The sequence below is a fragment of the Tursiops truncatus genome, chromosome 6, assembly GCF_011762595.2.
Source record: "Tursiops truncatus isolate mTurTru1 chromosome 6, mTurTru1.mat.Y, whole genome shotgun sequence".
In the NCBI taxonomy this organism is placed as follows: Eukaryota; Metazoa; Chordata; class Mammalia; order Artiodactyla; family Delphinidae; genus Tursiops; species Tursiops truncatus.
This window is the reverse complement of record NC_047039.1, coordinates 42,004,032-42,021,670: the sequence shown is the minus strand read 5'-3', so window position 1 is coordinate 42,021,670 and position 17,639 is coordinate 42,004,032. Positions and strand designations below refer to the sequence as shown.

General features: G+C 36.5%; 1 long non-coding RNA gene across 1 annotated transcript in view; it reads right to left on the bottom strand.

The window, feature by feature from the left end:
• LOC117312595 (uncharacterized) overlaps positions 1-17,639 on the bottom strand; it is a 308,456-nt gene that overhangs the window by 269,303 nt on the left and 21,514 nt on the right. Inside the window, exon 2 of the long non-coding RNA XR_004526988.2 lies at positions 9,957-10,027. This is a non-coding gene — a long non-coding RNA (uncharacterized lncRNA). The remainder of the gene's footprint in view (positions 1-9,956; positions 10,028-17,639) is intronic.

Genomic DNA, 17,639 nt, shown 5'->3' with positions numbered 1-17,639 from the left:
TGCTCCCGCGGAATCTTACACTGTCAGTAAGTAAAATTCAAACTTCTTGTTCCCATTATTGTTTTGTATTTCAGGGAAACGGGCAGTAGGTTTGCTGCTAGAAAGGCTGGAAACTACCACCCTAACTCCTTCTTGCCAGTGAAACTTCAGCTCCGTTCAGGGATGATGAACTGGAATCGATCACTTCCTTTAAAACCCATCTTGCAAAGGTTTAAAGGGGAGGGAAGTGAGTTAAGTGAGATAATATGAGTTCCGGTAGATAAAGACATGATTAGAAAAATTACAGGCATATTAAGATTTCCTATTCTGATTTCCCACTTAGAGGCTTCATCGCATGTCTCAGAGGAGTTGTCCTGGTTTCCCATATATTTTTTTTAACATAACGAAATGTTTAATATTTAGAATCATAATCCTTATTACGGTTTCAGAATATTCTTCATGTATGACCTATACCCAATGACCTAATGGCAAATGAAAAACGTGAAATAAATATTTAATAATTCCCAATCAATTCCTGTGTTCAGGGTTCACCCAGGTACGAACTGTTCAGAAATTATTACATAGTCAAAGTAAGTGGAAAATTAGTTCTCCTTCTCTTTCTGTTAGCCTCTGTCACTTCCTCACTGTAGTTTTATCATTTCTTATTCCATTGTCTAGTTGCAATTCAAATCTATGTCTATCAAACTGAAACTTATAGTTTAAGACTTTTGTTACTTCTAGATAAAAACTACCGAAAGCGATATGTAAGTTTAAGTACATAAAAAGAGAAACATATTTTAGAGCAACTGAAGAGGCACTAAGCATACAAATACAGGGTTTTTCTTAAGCATAAATATATATCTATATTTGAGTTTTATCACTATGTATTCAGATAAAATTCTTACATGCATTGGAAGTCTTCAGATTTACCCCCAGCATAATCAGCATGACCTCTACTGAAATGTCTGCTGGTTTCAAATAAGACAATTGTGAAAATTCCAGCAGCTTCTGATAGCATTAATTTATGAAAACGTCACTCTCTGACCCTGGCATGTTGCAGTTCAATTTTTCAATGAACATCTAGTTCTTAGAACTTCAAATTCCATGTTGTCACTGGAGGCCCAACAACTTGCTTTTTTGTCATGTGTTCTGGACCTGACATAGGGCTGTATGTATCAGGTTCAGGGAAAAGACATGCAAGGAAGCCAAATCGTTTTTCATCTAAATATATTCCTCAAATTCATAAACACTTGTAAATGCCAAATTAAGGAGCTACAGTCAATTCTTCTTTTTAAAATATAACTACTTATTGAAAGAAAATTAGTAAATCCAGTTGAAATCCTCAGGTTTTCCCCATTCCGATGAAAATAAACTGATTTTGTCTTGAACAGAAGCCAGGGTCTCTGATCTCAAGAAGTTTACAGCAAATAATGGACACTGACATTTCAATCTACCTGTGAGGTAGGTAGTAAAGAGCGTTGAGTATGATTTTGAACAGGGTTGACTTTCCCTTATAACACTGTGCTTCATTTAGATTCTGGTGCCAAGCATCAATGTTATTGGGCCTTCGTACCTGGCTATCTGGAGACAGAACACTAACTGTGTGGAGTGAGTACTTAGAAATGAGATATAAGTCAGAGTTCACTGAGTTCGTGCTCATATTTCACAGGAGCCTGAGATATATTTTTTCCCTCATGTTTTCAGGCACAGTATTCACAGGTCTAACTTAATATCCCAAACTCATAATTATTTGTAATATAGCAGTAAATAATGCATATTATACATGTATGACACAGCGAGAAATTCATTTTGTATAAAATCTCATGTGTTTATAGATATGCATATATACAAAAATATGTCTATATATATATGAGTATATACCTGAAGAAGAACGTTCACAAAATAATACTTAACCTACTATATGTGTTTGATATTTTTATTGTGTTCAATTTAATCTGCAAAAACATTTTTGGTTCCTATCCACTAATACACTGCAACCCACAGCTTTAAAAACACTGTACTAGATATCTAAGGAGCTATATTATATTACTAGTGGTACACACGCCTTTTAAATCTAAAACATGTTTTAATATAAAACATTATTGTTAAAAATTATATTTCTTTTGCTGTCTGTCATGGTTTCCTTTGACTATAAGAATAGTTATTTTAATAAATATATTTTGGGCTTAAGACTGTTATTTTTACTGAGTTGTTTTTTCTTTTGATAAGCTATTTCAATGAAAACTTTTAAGGAGATTCAAAAGAAGAGAGCCAGAAAATCTCTTAGTTTATTTCCACAAAGATATGGTAAGGTGGCCAGTCCTTAAAAATACCAGAAAATAAGAAAAATGCCTTCTTATTAATTTCATGGAATCTTCAGCAAATCACTTGTAATTTGCTGTTTTCTTAAATGTTCCCTGAAGTCACAAGACTTAAACTATTAACTTACTGTATATGGAAAATTTCCTATACAGACCATAGATGGAAGTGCTGATGCTAGGAAATTTTTATGGATGACCCTCAAAATAATTATTTTGTAGAAAAGGAAACTGAGGACCAAGAAAGATTAAGTAATTGGATCAAAAGCTGGTTAGCAGAGAAATGGGCCTAGAATTCGTATTTCCTCATGCATAGTATGCTGTATTTCCACTACAGCAGCTTTTCCCAGTCTTTTTTGATCTTAAGAATTATTTAGGGTGCTTATTAAAAATGAAAAATTTCAAACACTGTTCCAGAAGATTGTGAGTCAGTAAATTTGGGATGAGACCCAGGAGTTTTCACTTTTCACAAGCATCCTAGGTGATCCTTACACTAGGCAAGTTTGAGAATCACTGCCTCTGATTATTTTAATGACTGGATTATTTGTTTCTGCTACAATACAGACAATTGGTTGCTGAATGTAAAAATGACAGTTTCAGTCAAAGTACAACAAATTTCTCACTATCCCGTATGTACGTGAAGAAAACTGAACATCCTTAATGTTTTGAATAAGTTTTGCCCGTTTAAAAACTAGTAAAAATGTTCTAATCATAGAGATTTGAATTTAGCATAATAACAAAATGTATACTTCCCATATGTTAAAAGAGTCTTGCTTTCTATAATACTCAGCCTGGTCTCAAAGACCATGAGGACCCCTTAACAGCCTTCTCTTAACATTCCTTGACATCTTTTCATTCTATAACTCTCACAATGTTGTTACTTCATCCCCCAGGTCTGCTAGGTAGCACTGCAAACTTTGCAATCATCTAGAGCTGCTATACATCTGAAAGTGTAAACTTTCCTCTTTCTACCTCTGACTACAAATCCCCATCCCTCCAGATGCCATCTGCTTTTGCCATACAGCTTCGTCACTGAAAACTCCAATTTCTCAACTTCCATTTTTTTGTTTCCTATCTGAACTTCTCTGCACTGTACTCTAGCTACATTGGCCTCTTTTCAGATCCCTGGACATGACAAGCTCCTTTCTCTATCTAGAGTAGTCTTCTGCTAGCTTTCATATGGTTTTCTCTTCAAACTTCAGGAGGGAATTCTTTCATGACTACCTACCTATGGGAGTTGATGACTTCACCCACTTGTTATCTTCTTGGCATCCTACTGCTGCCCCTCATAGCTCTTTAACAACCTGCATATATATATATATATATATATATATATACACACACACACACACACACACACACACACACACACATGTTCTTACTTGGACTATAATAGGCTATAGGCTCTGTGAGGGCAAGGCCCATATTTTTTTACTATTATATTTCCAACACCTAACATAACGTCTAGGTTTTATTAGTTAGTTAATATGTTAAGCTACACATTTCACACTAACCTGTTACTACTCTTAACTCTTTGTCTCAAAAAAAAAAAGGAGCATTTAGAAAGAAGATGGGATATCTCAGAAACTATTTGGTAGAACAAGCTATCTGATCTCAAAAAATGAGAAATACAGAGAAAAAGGACAAATGAATACTCTGTTTATCAATTAGGCAGAGCTAACCTTAAAATGTCTCAGGATGTTTAACCTCTGTAATTTATTTTAAAGTACTATATTTAGTTGCTATTCCATTAGATGTTCAAATCATTTTCACCTATCTCAAACATATTGTACAGTGATTCATCAGACATCTGTGGCAAGTAAATATACACAGTGTATTTTTAGAGTATCAAGTGTGTGTATCCATTTATAGTATAAGCAAAATTAAACCTGATCTGGAAAAAAAAAGTGAATTCTTCAGATCTGACCACTATTGTCCTATTTTCATCCTTAGAACCTACATTTCCATCTTACAATTTTCAGATCACTTCCCACCTTTAAATGCCAGAATTTATAGGAAATTGTATTTTTTCTCTGTATACAACTTTGCTAGAGGAGCCCTTCTGCAATGAATGTTGAATGCTGTTAAGCCCTATTTATGGCTTTAATAGCTTTGCATTAATGAAAAAATCAGATACCCTTTATAGACCCACCTCAGGGGTTCATCTAGGAGATGTTCTATTGATGTGAGAGTTAAATTGATTTCTGCCAAAGATGAGAAAGTAGAAGAAAGTCTCCAACTGCATGTGGATAATGAAATGGCTTGTTTTATCACAAATATTCACTGCACATGTTTTCTACTTATTCCTTCTAATGGCTGTCCCCTGCTTTTCATATAGCTCAAATCCAGATGTCTAAACTGTTATGTGTATCAACAGAAAAAGGGAATGAACAGAATGTCATAACATTTTAGTGAGAAGAGAGTTAAACATAGAGATAGCATTCCTGCATTTTGATTTGTGTGTGCACTTATTTGGATAATTGGAAAGTTTGTTTTTTATGAGTTAGACTTCCTGGAACAATTAATCAAGATTTTAATCACTACATCTATAAAAATAAAGTTACATGTGCAGGCTAAAAACTTTCTAGCACAGAACTGTCTTTTTTTCCCCCCTCTTCCTTTAAAGTATCAGGAATTTCCAAGCTATCAACATTTGCTAAATCTGGTCATGCATAGTCTTCAAAAATAGGTTTCATTTATTTTCAAAATACTTTCCATTTCAGTAGGTTTCCATGAAGTGAAAACATTTACCATAATGGATGAATTTCATGAGGGAACTGTTTAACAGTGTCCTGAATGAATAGAGTAAAAGCATTGCAAAGATATAGTAAAAAGACGTAAGCCTCTTTCAAAAAAAAAAAAAAAAGTGCTAAAATTTAAAGCCAAGCCTCATTCTGCAAATTGGACAGTATCCCAGGTAATTTGCCTAAGAGTGAGTGAGGGCCGCAGAGAAGTCAGAGACGAAAGAGAAATCTGGAGTAGAGTTAGCTGGATTAGACTCAGCTAGACTAGGTCTGGTTATAAAAGCAAGACCACCATGACCAGGGGAGTTTACAGTGAAACTGACACACAGGCCAGGAGCTGTGGTGTTGCCAAGGTAGAACCCATATTGATGTAAGGTGCCTGGAGGCAAGACAGAGAATGGGAGAACCAGAAACTAATGACTCATTTCAAACATGAGACCACAAGATGAAGCAAAAGCCAACTTGAGCAAGAAGAAACGGGAAGGAAGAGAGTGAGAAGCACCAGCCAGAGCATGTGCATGAAATTAAGTTAGACATATGTATGCTTTCTGACTCATGAAGCCAGGGATGAGATAAAACTTCAGGCGGCAAGTCATGGGGTATTTTATTTTGATTTGAATATAAGTAGTCATCACAATCAATGAATACAATTGGTCATTCTCATCAGTTTGTATGTACAGACCCTTAAAAATGTTAGGTGCTCCATATACAGCTGTAAGAATGAATGAGGAAGATCTCTATTACTGACATGGAGTAATTTTCAGGTTGGATTTTTAAGTGCAAAAGGCAAATACAAAAGAATAGAGCATACAGCCTTTCATAAAGAAAGACAAGTAAGAAAATATCAATATATCTGCTCATTAGTGCAAAAAGTAATTCAGGTAAAAAAATTCAGAAACAAATGAGATGGGTTACCTCTGGGGTGGTGGGAATAGAGTGGAAAGGATGGGGGAATGAGAACGGGAGTGGATCAGAAAAGAAGGAGAGGAAGAGAAACTTCTTTGAGTGTACCTGTATGTATAGTTCTGCATCTTAGAATCATAGCAATATTTTATAAACAGAAGTAATAAATAATTAAATTCAAACTGGATATGGGGGAAGGACTGAAAATGGAATACAAAAATAACAAATAAACCTAATCCTACTACAAATGAATAAATAGTCCCACTGCAGGGGTCAGAGAAAAATAGACTAAATAACTCCATAAAAAAAAAAAAAAAAAGTATTTTCACAAGATACTATAAGCCTAAAGAAAAAAAGAACTATACACAAATATAATGCTTCAGTTGGTAAATTTGATTTCGCTGGAGTATGAATTAGCAATTCTGTGACTATCGTATGTCAGTGTATCCGATAGTAATGGATTGTGGATAATGAGACACAGATTTCTCACTACCAGAGAAAGGAGTTACAAATAAGGAAAGGAGAAGGCTAGAATGAACAAGGTGATGTTAGATTGGAATTGGAAATATCAGTTGGAACTGATGGATTTTATTAGAAATAATGTGAATTGTTAGGAAATAGATGTAGATGTATATATACAAGGGTTACTATACATACAAATATTTTCTAGCTGTATTCACTGAGATGGCATAACAGCAATGACGTCCCAGTAGCAATGAGAACACTCTATGCCTAGATCTTGGTTTCTATAAACAATTCCCCAAAAGAAACAAAAACACTTGAAAAATTACTGATTCTAGGGCTGGGAAATTACTGAGGAAGTACAAGATGAGCTTGGAATATCTTAGAGTTCTGAAAAATAAGGAAGTGTTAAAACAAAAAAAGGATGAAGGTCACAAAAGCCAACTTAAAGATGTTTCCAAAAGCTGAAGCTGAGACAAGTTAAGGAAAAAAACTAAACAGTAACAAGCAATGGATAATAGCACATCAAATAAAATAAATCTCCATGAGTCTATATTGATATAAGTAATTAAATACATAAACAAATAAACGGGGTAAAAGGGGTAGCTCTTCCTTATACTAGGATTGCAATTAATAAGTGTAGGAGGAATGACAGCAATTTGCCATTTGGTGAACATTTTAGTAATAGGTACTGTAGGCAGGAGTCATCAACTAATGCTAAAATTACTGGGTCAAAGTATGATGAGAAACAAAATATTTGCATAGTCTCAAAGTATCTCTTACGACATATTTACTACTTTCAAAAGAAAAATTTGAAATTTTACAATGGAGAAACCTGGCAAACATCTCTAATTGACATTGCCAAAAACAAGACATAGCATCAATTCCTGAACATTTTCCTAAACTCTGTGGCCATTTATCTGAAAACTTAGAAAACACCACTTCCTATGTGAGAAAACATAGAAACACTACTTCTGTTGGAGTGATTTTCCTCCTTCTGACTTTTCAGGCACAGTATTTCATAAAATGTACCCTGTGCAACTAAATAATGCTATGGACTTCCTTGTAGTTTCAAGTCTGATGACAAGGAAACTGTCTGGTTTAATGTCTCCTGAGCTTATTGAAGACTCTAGCATGGGAGCTGAGCTTTAGACAGTTTTGACCAAATGACAGTCCTCCTCTATTTAGTGACAGAGATAATCTGATCAACTGAATGGACCTTGACTGCCACTGGGGTGATAGATGTTACACCTGTTTTTCTTGTATCACTTATATCACAGCTTCAAAGGCTAAGGAAGAGAACTTAGCCCCTGCCTGTACAAAGTTTCTGGACATCTAGGATATTCCTCACCACGGCCACGAGCCAAACAGATGCTACCTCTCAGATGTAGCATCTACTTTGATTATACCACTAGCCGTAACTATTGCCTACAATGGAAAAATGTATTTCCCAAAAATTATTCAGTAGAGTGCTGGTTTTGAGGGATGTTAAATGGTGTTCAGTAAAGGGACAGGGGAGGGGCTTTCGTTTGAAAATATACCCATAAGGTATATTTTATATATATAAAAAGGTAAAAAAGGTATTTGACTGGTAAAAAAGGTAAAAGGTATTTGACTGTCACCATAAAAACAAACCACACCAAGTTTAAACTTCTATCTCTAATAGTGAATTCTTACTTCAGATATCTAAATAAAGACGTAATTCCTGAAGATTATATCTGATCTCATTAAACAAGGAATTGGTTAAATTTAGGGAAAACCGAGTTAAAATTTTATCTTTAACACATGAATTTGCAAAGTTTGAATTATCTTCAATGTATTTTTAAGAGGGAAGAAATGGTGTACAGCTTTTCACAAACTTATTCGACCGTCTCACACCACCACCTGCCCTTTTTCCCAGAATTTTTCTAAGGACTAGCATTTCCTGAAACACTTTTGGGAAACAGTATTTTAAGTAACAATAAATTAGTCACAAAGTAATCTTCAACTATAATAAGTAACAATAGAAAAATAACATCTTTGTGCTTACAGTTGTGCTTAGAAATTAAAGTGTACACTTAGATATCAATAAAAAATCAAATGATAAAAAAATATTAAAATGCCAAATGGTTCAGATGATCGTTTCCACAGGGTATATCAACATAGGTTAGAATCAGTAGAGGAGGCAAAGGAGCAGAGCCTGGAGCTGAGCTGTGATGTGTGAGTAGGTTTTGTATAGGTAGAGAGCAGAACTGCACAGAGTGTTCCACACAGAGTAGGTGTTTATTAAGAGCTTGTTAATTAACCAGCTAGCCTGAACTGTATGGCCCTCAGAGGAAGCATGGCCTGGCTCAAACTGGAGAGGAGCCACGAGTAAACTTTCCATCTGGCAGTGATGCAATGGAGGTGCCTTTGCAGAAAAATCATTAGAGGAAGAGATGGCACAAGCGCTTTATCTAGCAACCTGCAGTGAGACCATTCAGGCTGTTATGCTTGTCCTAGAATTCTTCCTCCAGAGATGAAAACTTGGCTGAAATGGTAGAGGGCTTGAGGGTACAGTATATCATCTCCATCGGTCTCAAAGTGCATATATTAGTATCTCCCTCCTGAGGAAGAACTAGCCCATTAAGTTATGACTGTATCATCACTCCCTACACTCACTTTCCACTCAATCAAAAATACTGGCTAAGCAAGGTCATGGAAGCAAGGCACTACGACAAGTATGGTAATATGGAAGGTCGGAATACTTATATCAACTTATCTGGAATGAAGGGAGCCAATATAAACCTTGTTAAAGCCTTCTTAAGTGGATGATTCATATCTTATCCATCTATGTATTACACTGCCACACAACGAACATAGTGTATGCTCAGCAAACAACTAACTTTACCTAGCTAGAACATGGTTTAAAGATGTCAGTGTCTAAGGCCTAATCACATAATCATGTCATGTATTGATATTTAGAGTAGCTTTCTTTTTCTTAAAGAATCCCACCTTTCTGATAAGATAGGCAAGTAATCTGCATTAAAATTCAATACTGCCACAAGTTGCCACCATACTTACGAAAAGACCTGCCTTTGATTCACAAATGACTTGGAATTTCCTTGAAGATACTTTGATACATGCCTTATGATGCCAGATTTTACAATAACCTTTTATTTTTAAATGCAATGACATGAAAAGATAAAATCTCCACATAATAAGTGGTCTTGATAAAAATGCAAATTGATAAAACCATCAAGTTGTCTCCTTTACTCTTGATTCTTAACTCAGGTACCTACATACAGATACAAATTCCTAAATATTACATCCGATTGCATTAGACAAAGGATGGGTAATCTAAAGATGATTCCCTTTGACCCTTTCTAAAGCTGCATGCATTTATTGAGCATCCTCTATAATTTTTGATGTATCTAGTATTGTCAGTTATAAGATATTATTGAATATTTATGAATAACTTATTTTGGATATACCCTTTCACAAATCTTAGGTCCTTCATTATCAATAAACAAACCTGCTGAAATAAGGACTTTTCATTAAAAGTGAGAATTGAGTGGTATAAATTACTTACTCATTCATTGTCCAGATCCTTCTATGAGAGCAGGGACCTTGTTTATCTTCTTGAACACTGAATCCCATCTCCTAGGGTACAAGTAAAATAAATTTTACTTCAATGTATAAATGAATGAACGAACTAATAAATAAGTAAGTTGCACCACGGAAACATGGATGTGTAACCTAGCAGGACCCTATGAGGCCTTCCCAGGACAGATACCTCCCCCATATCGTCTGCTGTAGCTCCTCTCTGAAGTACGTAGGTAATAGTATCTGCACACTTCCTGAGTTGTTTTACAGATGCTAAATCCACCACCAAATGGAAGAAATTAACTACTTGATGATCATGAGCCCCCAGACCTACCGGCTTCTAAGGATTGATAATATTAACTGCCCTGTTACCTCACCATCAACCAATCAGAGAATTGTGTGTGAGCTGATCACATACCCTGGGACACTCCTTCCCCCCTCACCTGGCTTTTAAAAATGCTTTGCTGAAACCCTTCGGGGAGTTCCGGGTATTTTGAGCATGAGACACCCGTCTCCTTGCATGGCCCTGCAATAAACCTTTGCCTGCTCCAAACTGACATTTTTGTTTGGCCTCTCTGTGCGTCAGGCACACGAATTTACGTTCAGTAACAGGTACTTTAAATGGAAAGGTACCTGCGATTTTCAAGGGTTCTCTGATTAGGTCCCTTGACCATCTCTGGCAGATATGGGAAAAATTAGGAGAACTTTTTAGCATCTCCTCAGTGTTGCCCTGTGCCCCAAATAGGTTCCATTTCCAGAAGAACCAAATATAGTCAGGATCTTTAAAAGCTATAAGGAGAAGCTGTTCACACTATGTGGGTCAGGACTGAGAGCTTCGTGCTGTTTTAATTCTGCCAATCTCTAAAGCACTTGGTTAGGACAATATAACAATGGATTCTTTCCAGATGCTACTAGCCTAGGGACCAGAGAACTCTATCTACAGTGTTCACTGTTTGACTCCAGTCTTTGAAGTCTTCTCGGAAACTGTGTCTTAAAACTGTACACAAGCTCCAAGCCTCCCTCTTTTATTACTTTTTTTGTTCAGAGCCTGAGCTATCACCACCCAATCAAGTTCTTGCCTTATTTGTGTTTAATGCTTTCAACTTAGCCTTCACTAAGATCCTTTAACCTATACTCTATAGCCCACACAAGAGCCCAGTTTGCTCTGTCTTAGGAAGGAAGGAAAGAAGGAAGGAAGGACACTGGAATCCAGAGAGCAGCATCGGCTCCCTCAGTCACAGCCCCTTCCTCTTCAGGAGCACCCCCTGCCTCCAAAGCTAGAGATCACTCTGGAAGGTTTCCTAGGCCCTGGGACCTGGCCAGCCAAAAAAATAAAGTGAGAAGACAAACAGGACATCAGAATCCAGACATTAAAACTGTACTTCTTTGGGTTAAGCACACATTCTCCAGAAAATTTTATTTAAATCCAAATAGCACAAGGAATCCTCAAGATGGAAAAAAAAAAAAAAATCATTATACCTTTATTTGAAAGAATTGATCAATCATAAAGCTTTCCTTCAAGGAAGAAAGCAACTAACATGGGAATGGATTATTGGGCATCCAGAAGGAAGAGACCCTAGAAGAGAAATGAAAAAGGCACAGGAAGAGAGACAACAGGACTCCAAAACCGAACTTTGCTTATCATACGTTTTTCCCTGAGTCTGTATATGTGCAGAATTTGATGCACCTGAAGCCTTTAGAAGATTCTAGCAAATCTTTTAAGCCCCAACTCCATTCCAAGCAAAGTTTATAGACTTAAAAGTACAATACTTAATTTTATTTGGAGCACAGGAAGATAGATAGACCTTTAACGGTTCTATTTGTGATAATAATCTGGAAAAAAGAAACAATATTGTGCCATATTTGTATTTTTTATGAAGTCTTACTAAAGGATGAGTCAAATAATATAAAACTCTTTTTCATATATTTTTCTGCCTCCTGATATATAAAACTCTACTAAAGACAGCTAATTCACCTCTACCACAGAAAATATGACTTTTCATAACCGCAAAAAAATAGTACACACATCATTTACAACTAAAATGGGCAAATCTTTATATGAGCAATAAATATAATAAACATGTTTAAATGTAAATTTAAAACACAAACCTCAGACAATGAGCCTACATGAACACTGATATTTAGACATTTGTCAGGCAGCCTTTTTCTGTTTTGACAGCTAAATGAATGTTATATATAGAGGGACTCTCTTTGGAAGATAGACTTCCTTGCCTGGTTTCCTTCACTCTGAATACAACAGTAAGACATTTCAGTGTGTGGGAAGCATCCATGGTACAGAGAGTTGGAAAACATTCAGGCTTGAAGTACCAAAACAGTCAAATACTTGCAAAATCCAATATGCTCATCCATAATGATTCCTTCTCTATTTAAATCACATTTTCAAAGCCTAAGACAATCCAACCTGCAGTGTTAACAAAAGCCTCTTGCTTTTGACCATCTTAAAGATGAGCTTAAAAAGAAGGAATATGTAATCTAAATGTTAACAATTTTCAGTTCTAGGAGGTGTCTTTTTTCCAGTGCTCAGACAGGAGACAAAAATTAACTGCAATCATCTTTACATCATCTGTAGTCTTTGTTCTCTCTCTCTCTTTTTTTTTTTTTTAAGTTCCTGCTTTGTATAAAACTATTGATATTAATATAAGAGGAGAAACCAGCAATGCAACTTTCTGCATAAAAGAAATTATTCCCAGAATCTTGGCTTTAATTTGATTAATAGTCTTAGCATGGGTTTCATTATATCCAGCTGGAAATTATCTTTGAGATCTTTGGATATGACTGTGTGTGAATTTTAAATTTTTGAAAACAAAAATAACAATATTGTTGATGATTCATCATTTATGGCAAAACCTTGACAATTTTTTCCTTTCATAGTTTTTAGGAAACCAGGGCTGTAAACAAGTATATCTTTTTCTCCCATACTCTGCTCATACTGTGCTTTAGAGGAGAGCTTGTTTGAATTATTCTACCCTAAGAGAAGTGTATTTAAATTATCTTCTTTCACTTTTGATTATGTCTAGTGACTTAATTAACGGAATGAATATTTTTGAGTAGTGCAGAGTAAGTATTTAGAAGAAAGGAGAAACATAAGGAAAGTGAGAAACGAGAAATATTAACACTCTGGCAATATTAATTTTGTTAGCACTATGCCAGAAAACATTCTAATACACTGGACAAATATTAGAGCTCTTATAAAGAGTGTGAGGGAAAACTCATAATGAAATCTGGAATGTGTTTTAGTTTTAGAATTTGACTGAATTTCTAAACATAATGGACATTGCAAATATCATGATGAAAATTTCTGTCAAATCTGACCAAATAAAGTAAACCCATTAAGACTTGTGGGTAGAGTAAAAAGACCATAATTTAAAAAAGAATTATTTCCTGCTTAAAAAAGTACATTCACAATAAGCTCCTTTCAAAGCATTTGAGAATTTAGAAAATAAAAGCTTACAAGCCCCAATATTCTAACTGGAGTAAGGTCTTTATAGAGCATTATATGTAATCTTTTATAACCTATATTTTTTAAATGATTATAAATAAGAACGAGAAAAAACTAGTTCTTAAAAGAGATGAGAATGCAAATGATCTCCTAGGTGACAGTACTAAACATAGTCACTTGCTTTCCATCTAAGTCATAACTTTTCACTCTTTTCACACATACGCTTAAAATGTCTACACTTCTTATTTCATTTAGATATTTCTTTAAAAGATGCAGCCAATCTAAGTATAGTCATAAGATATAAAGCACTGTAATGAATATATGACAATGACAAATAGAAAACAGAGCCAAAAGACTTAAGTAGATACTTTATAAAAGAGGATATCTAAAAGGCCAATAATCATATGAAAAGTTGGTAGACTTCATTGGTAATCACTGAAATGCCAATTATAACACTTTGGTATTACTATAAATAAACCTTACAGAATGTCTAAAATGAAAAAGACAGATATCACCAAGTTTCAGCCAAGATATGTGTAAATTAGTACAACATTTTGGGAAAGTTTTTGGCAGTATCTTCTGAAGCTGAACAACAATACTCTGTGAGCCAGCAATTATCACTCTAGATGTATAACTATCAGAACTTCATTCTACACACAAAGACATAAAAAATAGTATTCACAGCAGCACTATTAGTAATAGACTCAACTGGAATCTTCCAAAATGCCTATCAATCACAGAACAAGTATATAAATTGTGGCATATTCACACGATTAAAGGTTATACAGCAATGAAAATGAAGGAACTACAATATGCAACAATGTAAGTGAATTTCACAAATGATATTGAACTAAAGAAATCAGACATAGGAGTACATATTGTATGACTCTATTTATATAAAGTTCAAAACCAGGTAAACCTAATCTGTGATTTTAGAAGTCAGAATAGGGACTGTGAGGGATAGTGATGGGAGGAGGCACAAGAGGCTTGCTGGGGCACTGATCATGTTCTGTTTTTTTATCTGAGTACTAGTAACAAGAGTGTGTACACACAAAACTTTATCAAAACATATACTTACGGGCTTCCCTGGTGGCGCAGTGGTTGAGAGTCCACCTGCCGATGCAGGGGACACGGGTTCGTGCCCCGGTCCGGGAAGATCCCACATGCCGCGGAGCGGCTGGGCCCGTGAGCCATGGCCGCTGAGCCTGCGTGTCCCGACCCTGCGCGTCCGGAGCCTGTGCTCCGCAACGGGAGAGGCCACAACAGTGAGAGGCTCGAGTACCGCAAAAAAACCCACAAAAAACAAAACAAAACAAAAACCCATATACTTACAATTTGAGGGGAAGGAAAGCTATCTTCAATAAAAACTTTACAGTGAAAAGTAATTATTAGAAGTGCCCAGAGGAGGATTTATGCCTGGAAGGGATCTAGTTATGTGTTTAAACTGAATTGCGTATTTGAAAATTTTTTTTAAATTTTTAATCCTTTAGCTTTATTTTACTCTCTTTCAACTCTGACTTCTTTTTATTGTTTTCATGTGACTAGAGTTGTTGAGGGCATTTTGAGGTCCAGCTAAATGGAAGTTGAGTTGCAGCCATTACATTTATTTTGTATCAAATAGGATAGATTTATGTAGTTTGCAGTCACTGCCATGGATAGTTACATTACTGGTTGCTATCCCTGTAGAGGAATGACTTCTGGGAATTCTCTGATGGCCCTCTGGTATTAAGAGAGAATGCATCAGGACCAGAGATCCTACAGAGAAAACAAACTACCTACAACCCTCAGCACTGGAAATATGAGGTTAGTGGAGGAGAAATACTGTTTGAATATAGAGACCAAAAACTATTCTATAAAAATTCTTCCAATAAATACATATCTAAAATTTAAGTGGAGGATTTATTAATTTTTGGTGTTTCATCAAAATGGAAGTTTCCCCCTGTCAGAAATATACTTTCCAAGGCAGAATATGTAATTATAAAAGCAGCATAATTTTTTTTTTTTTTTTTTTTTTTTTTTTTGCTGTACGCGGGCCTCTCACTGCTGTGGCCTCTCCTTCTGCGGATCACAGGCTCCAGACGCACAGGCTCAGCGGCCATGGCTCACGGGCCCAGCCGCTCCGCGGCACGTGGGATCCTCCCGGACCGGGGCACGAACCCGTGTCCCCTGCATCGGCAGGCGGACTCTCAACCACTGTGCCACCAGGGAAGCCCTGGTAATTGTATTTTTAATTTTTTGAGGAACGTCCATATTGGTTTCCATAGTGCCTGCATCATTTAATGTAAATTAATTGTAATTAATTTAAAATTAATTGTAATTGATGTAAATTAACAGTGTGAAGCGTTCCCTTTTCTTCACATCCTCACCAATGAAAAGGCAACCTATGGAAAGGGAGAAAATATTTGCAGACCATATATCTCATAAACGGTTCATGTTTTAATATCCAAAATATATAAGGAGCTCCTATAATTCAATAGCAAAAACAACAAATAATCTGATTAAAAAAGTGGGCAAAGGACCTGAACAGACATTTCACCAAAGAAGATATACATATGGCCAACTGGTATATGAAAAGGTGCTCAAGATCACTATTCATCAAGAAAATGCAAATCGAAACCACAATGAGCTATCACCTCACACCTGCTAGGATGGCTATTATAGAGAGATATATTTTTAATGTTTGTGGATGTGTGTGTATACGTGACAAGACTTGGTGGTAGAATATGGAGGGATGTATAGGAATTGATAACGGGTGTCAGCATTCAGCTAGTCTAGGGAGAAAAAACACAGCACTCTTAGAGGATACAAAGGTCTTAAAGAAGCTGGAGAAAGGTAGACATAATGGCATGCATGTGGCAGGCATCGGAGGTGGGATGACAGTAGAGATGCTCTGGAGAATATGTAAGTTTGTCTGGGCAGTTGTCATGAGGCAGATGGTAGGAGGAGGATGAAAAAAGGAGCCCACAAATTCATTTTCTATCTCCAGACTATAAAATTATTAGAAAATTGAAATCTTATTGAACATTTCTCCAAGAGATGATTGGGGTAGATAGAGACAGGGCTGGGAAGGCAGAGGGAGGCTTCTATATGCCGTACAAATGAAACTTAGTCATGCTTTTCATGCGGCTTTCCCTCGTTTACGCCCTTTGTGCCATATAAAATAGGGAGGCGGTTCCAAATGCCTCAGGCCCGATGGCAGTTCCTTTCCATGCCTCAGTCCTGGGGTGGTAACAGTTTCTACTGTCCTTTCACGAACCTTAAGTTCTACCTGGTCCTGTTAGGCCCAGAACTCCTGCCTCCCTGGAGTTCTCCTTCTTCTGAGCTATCACTTCTCACGGGCAGTTCCATCTGTCTTCTCTGTACTGGCCTTCAGCCACTTGACCTTGATTTCCGAACAAACACAACAACACTCAGAACCATTCATACACGGTAGGCACGTCTGGCAGACTTCAAGTGCTGCAGGGATTAATTTTCTACAGCAGCACCACAAATTACGCAAACTAAAATCTGAGATTGCCTTGCTTTGGCAATGATACACTCCAATTCATTCCAACTCCACTGTTTCTTTCTTTATCTTCTTACTACTTAGCCCAACTCTTCATCCCTAACCCCCCAGCAATCCCAGACTCATTCACTCCACAATTCAGTTCCCTGAATTGAGCTCCAGCCTGAAACTTAACTACGGATCTATTTTTACCTTTTTAAAACCCAGACACTGATGAATGTGTTCTGCTGAATGGTGTGCCGTCCTCTTTGGACCTCACGTATCTCCTTCCCATGGGGATAACCTGTGCCATTCCCTGCGCCCACTCTTCAAGAGCAGAAGCAGCAACAGGCTTTTTTGTTTTGTTTGTTTCCGGCGATTCACACAGATAAAACGAGTGGGGTTATTATTTGGTGACAAATATTTTTTACTCTTAGACTTGGTGTTTCATTACAGGCCATTTGGGGGAAGCTCTCAGAGGTGCATGGAGCACACACTGCAGGGCTGACTCCGGTCTGGGCACTTCATTTTTTCAGACAATATTGAGTTATACACAGTGTTTTCCTAGACGTGATCTCATCTGATCCTCCCACTAACCCTATGACTTTGATAGGACAGGTAGTGTATCAGTCAAGATCGTATCAGGGGACAGAAAACAAGAGAGAATTTAATGTGAAGGCTTAAGTAGCAGTTAACTTTCAATTAACTATTGCAAAGTGTTAAAA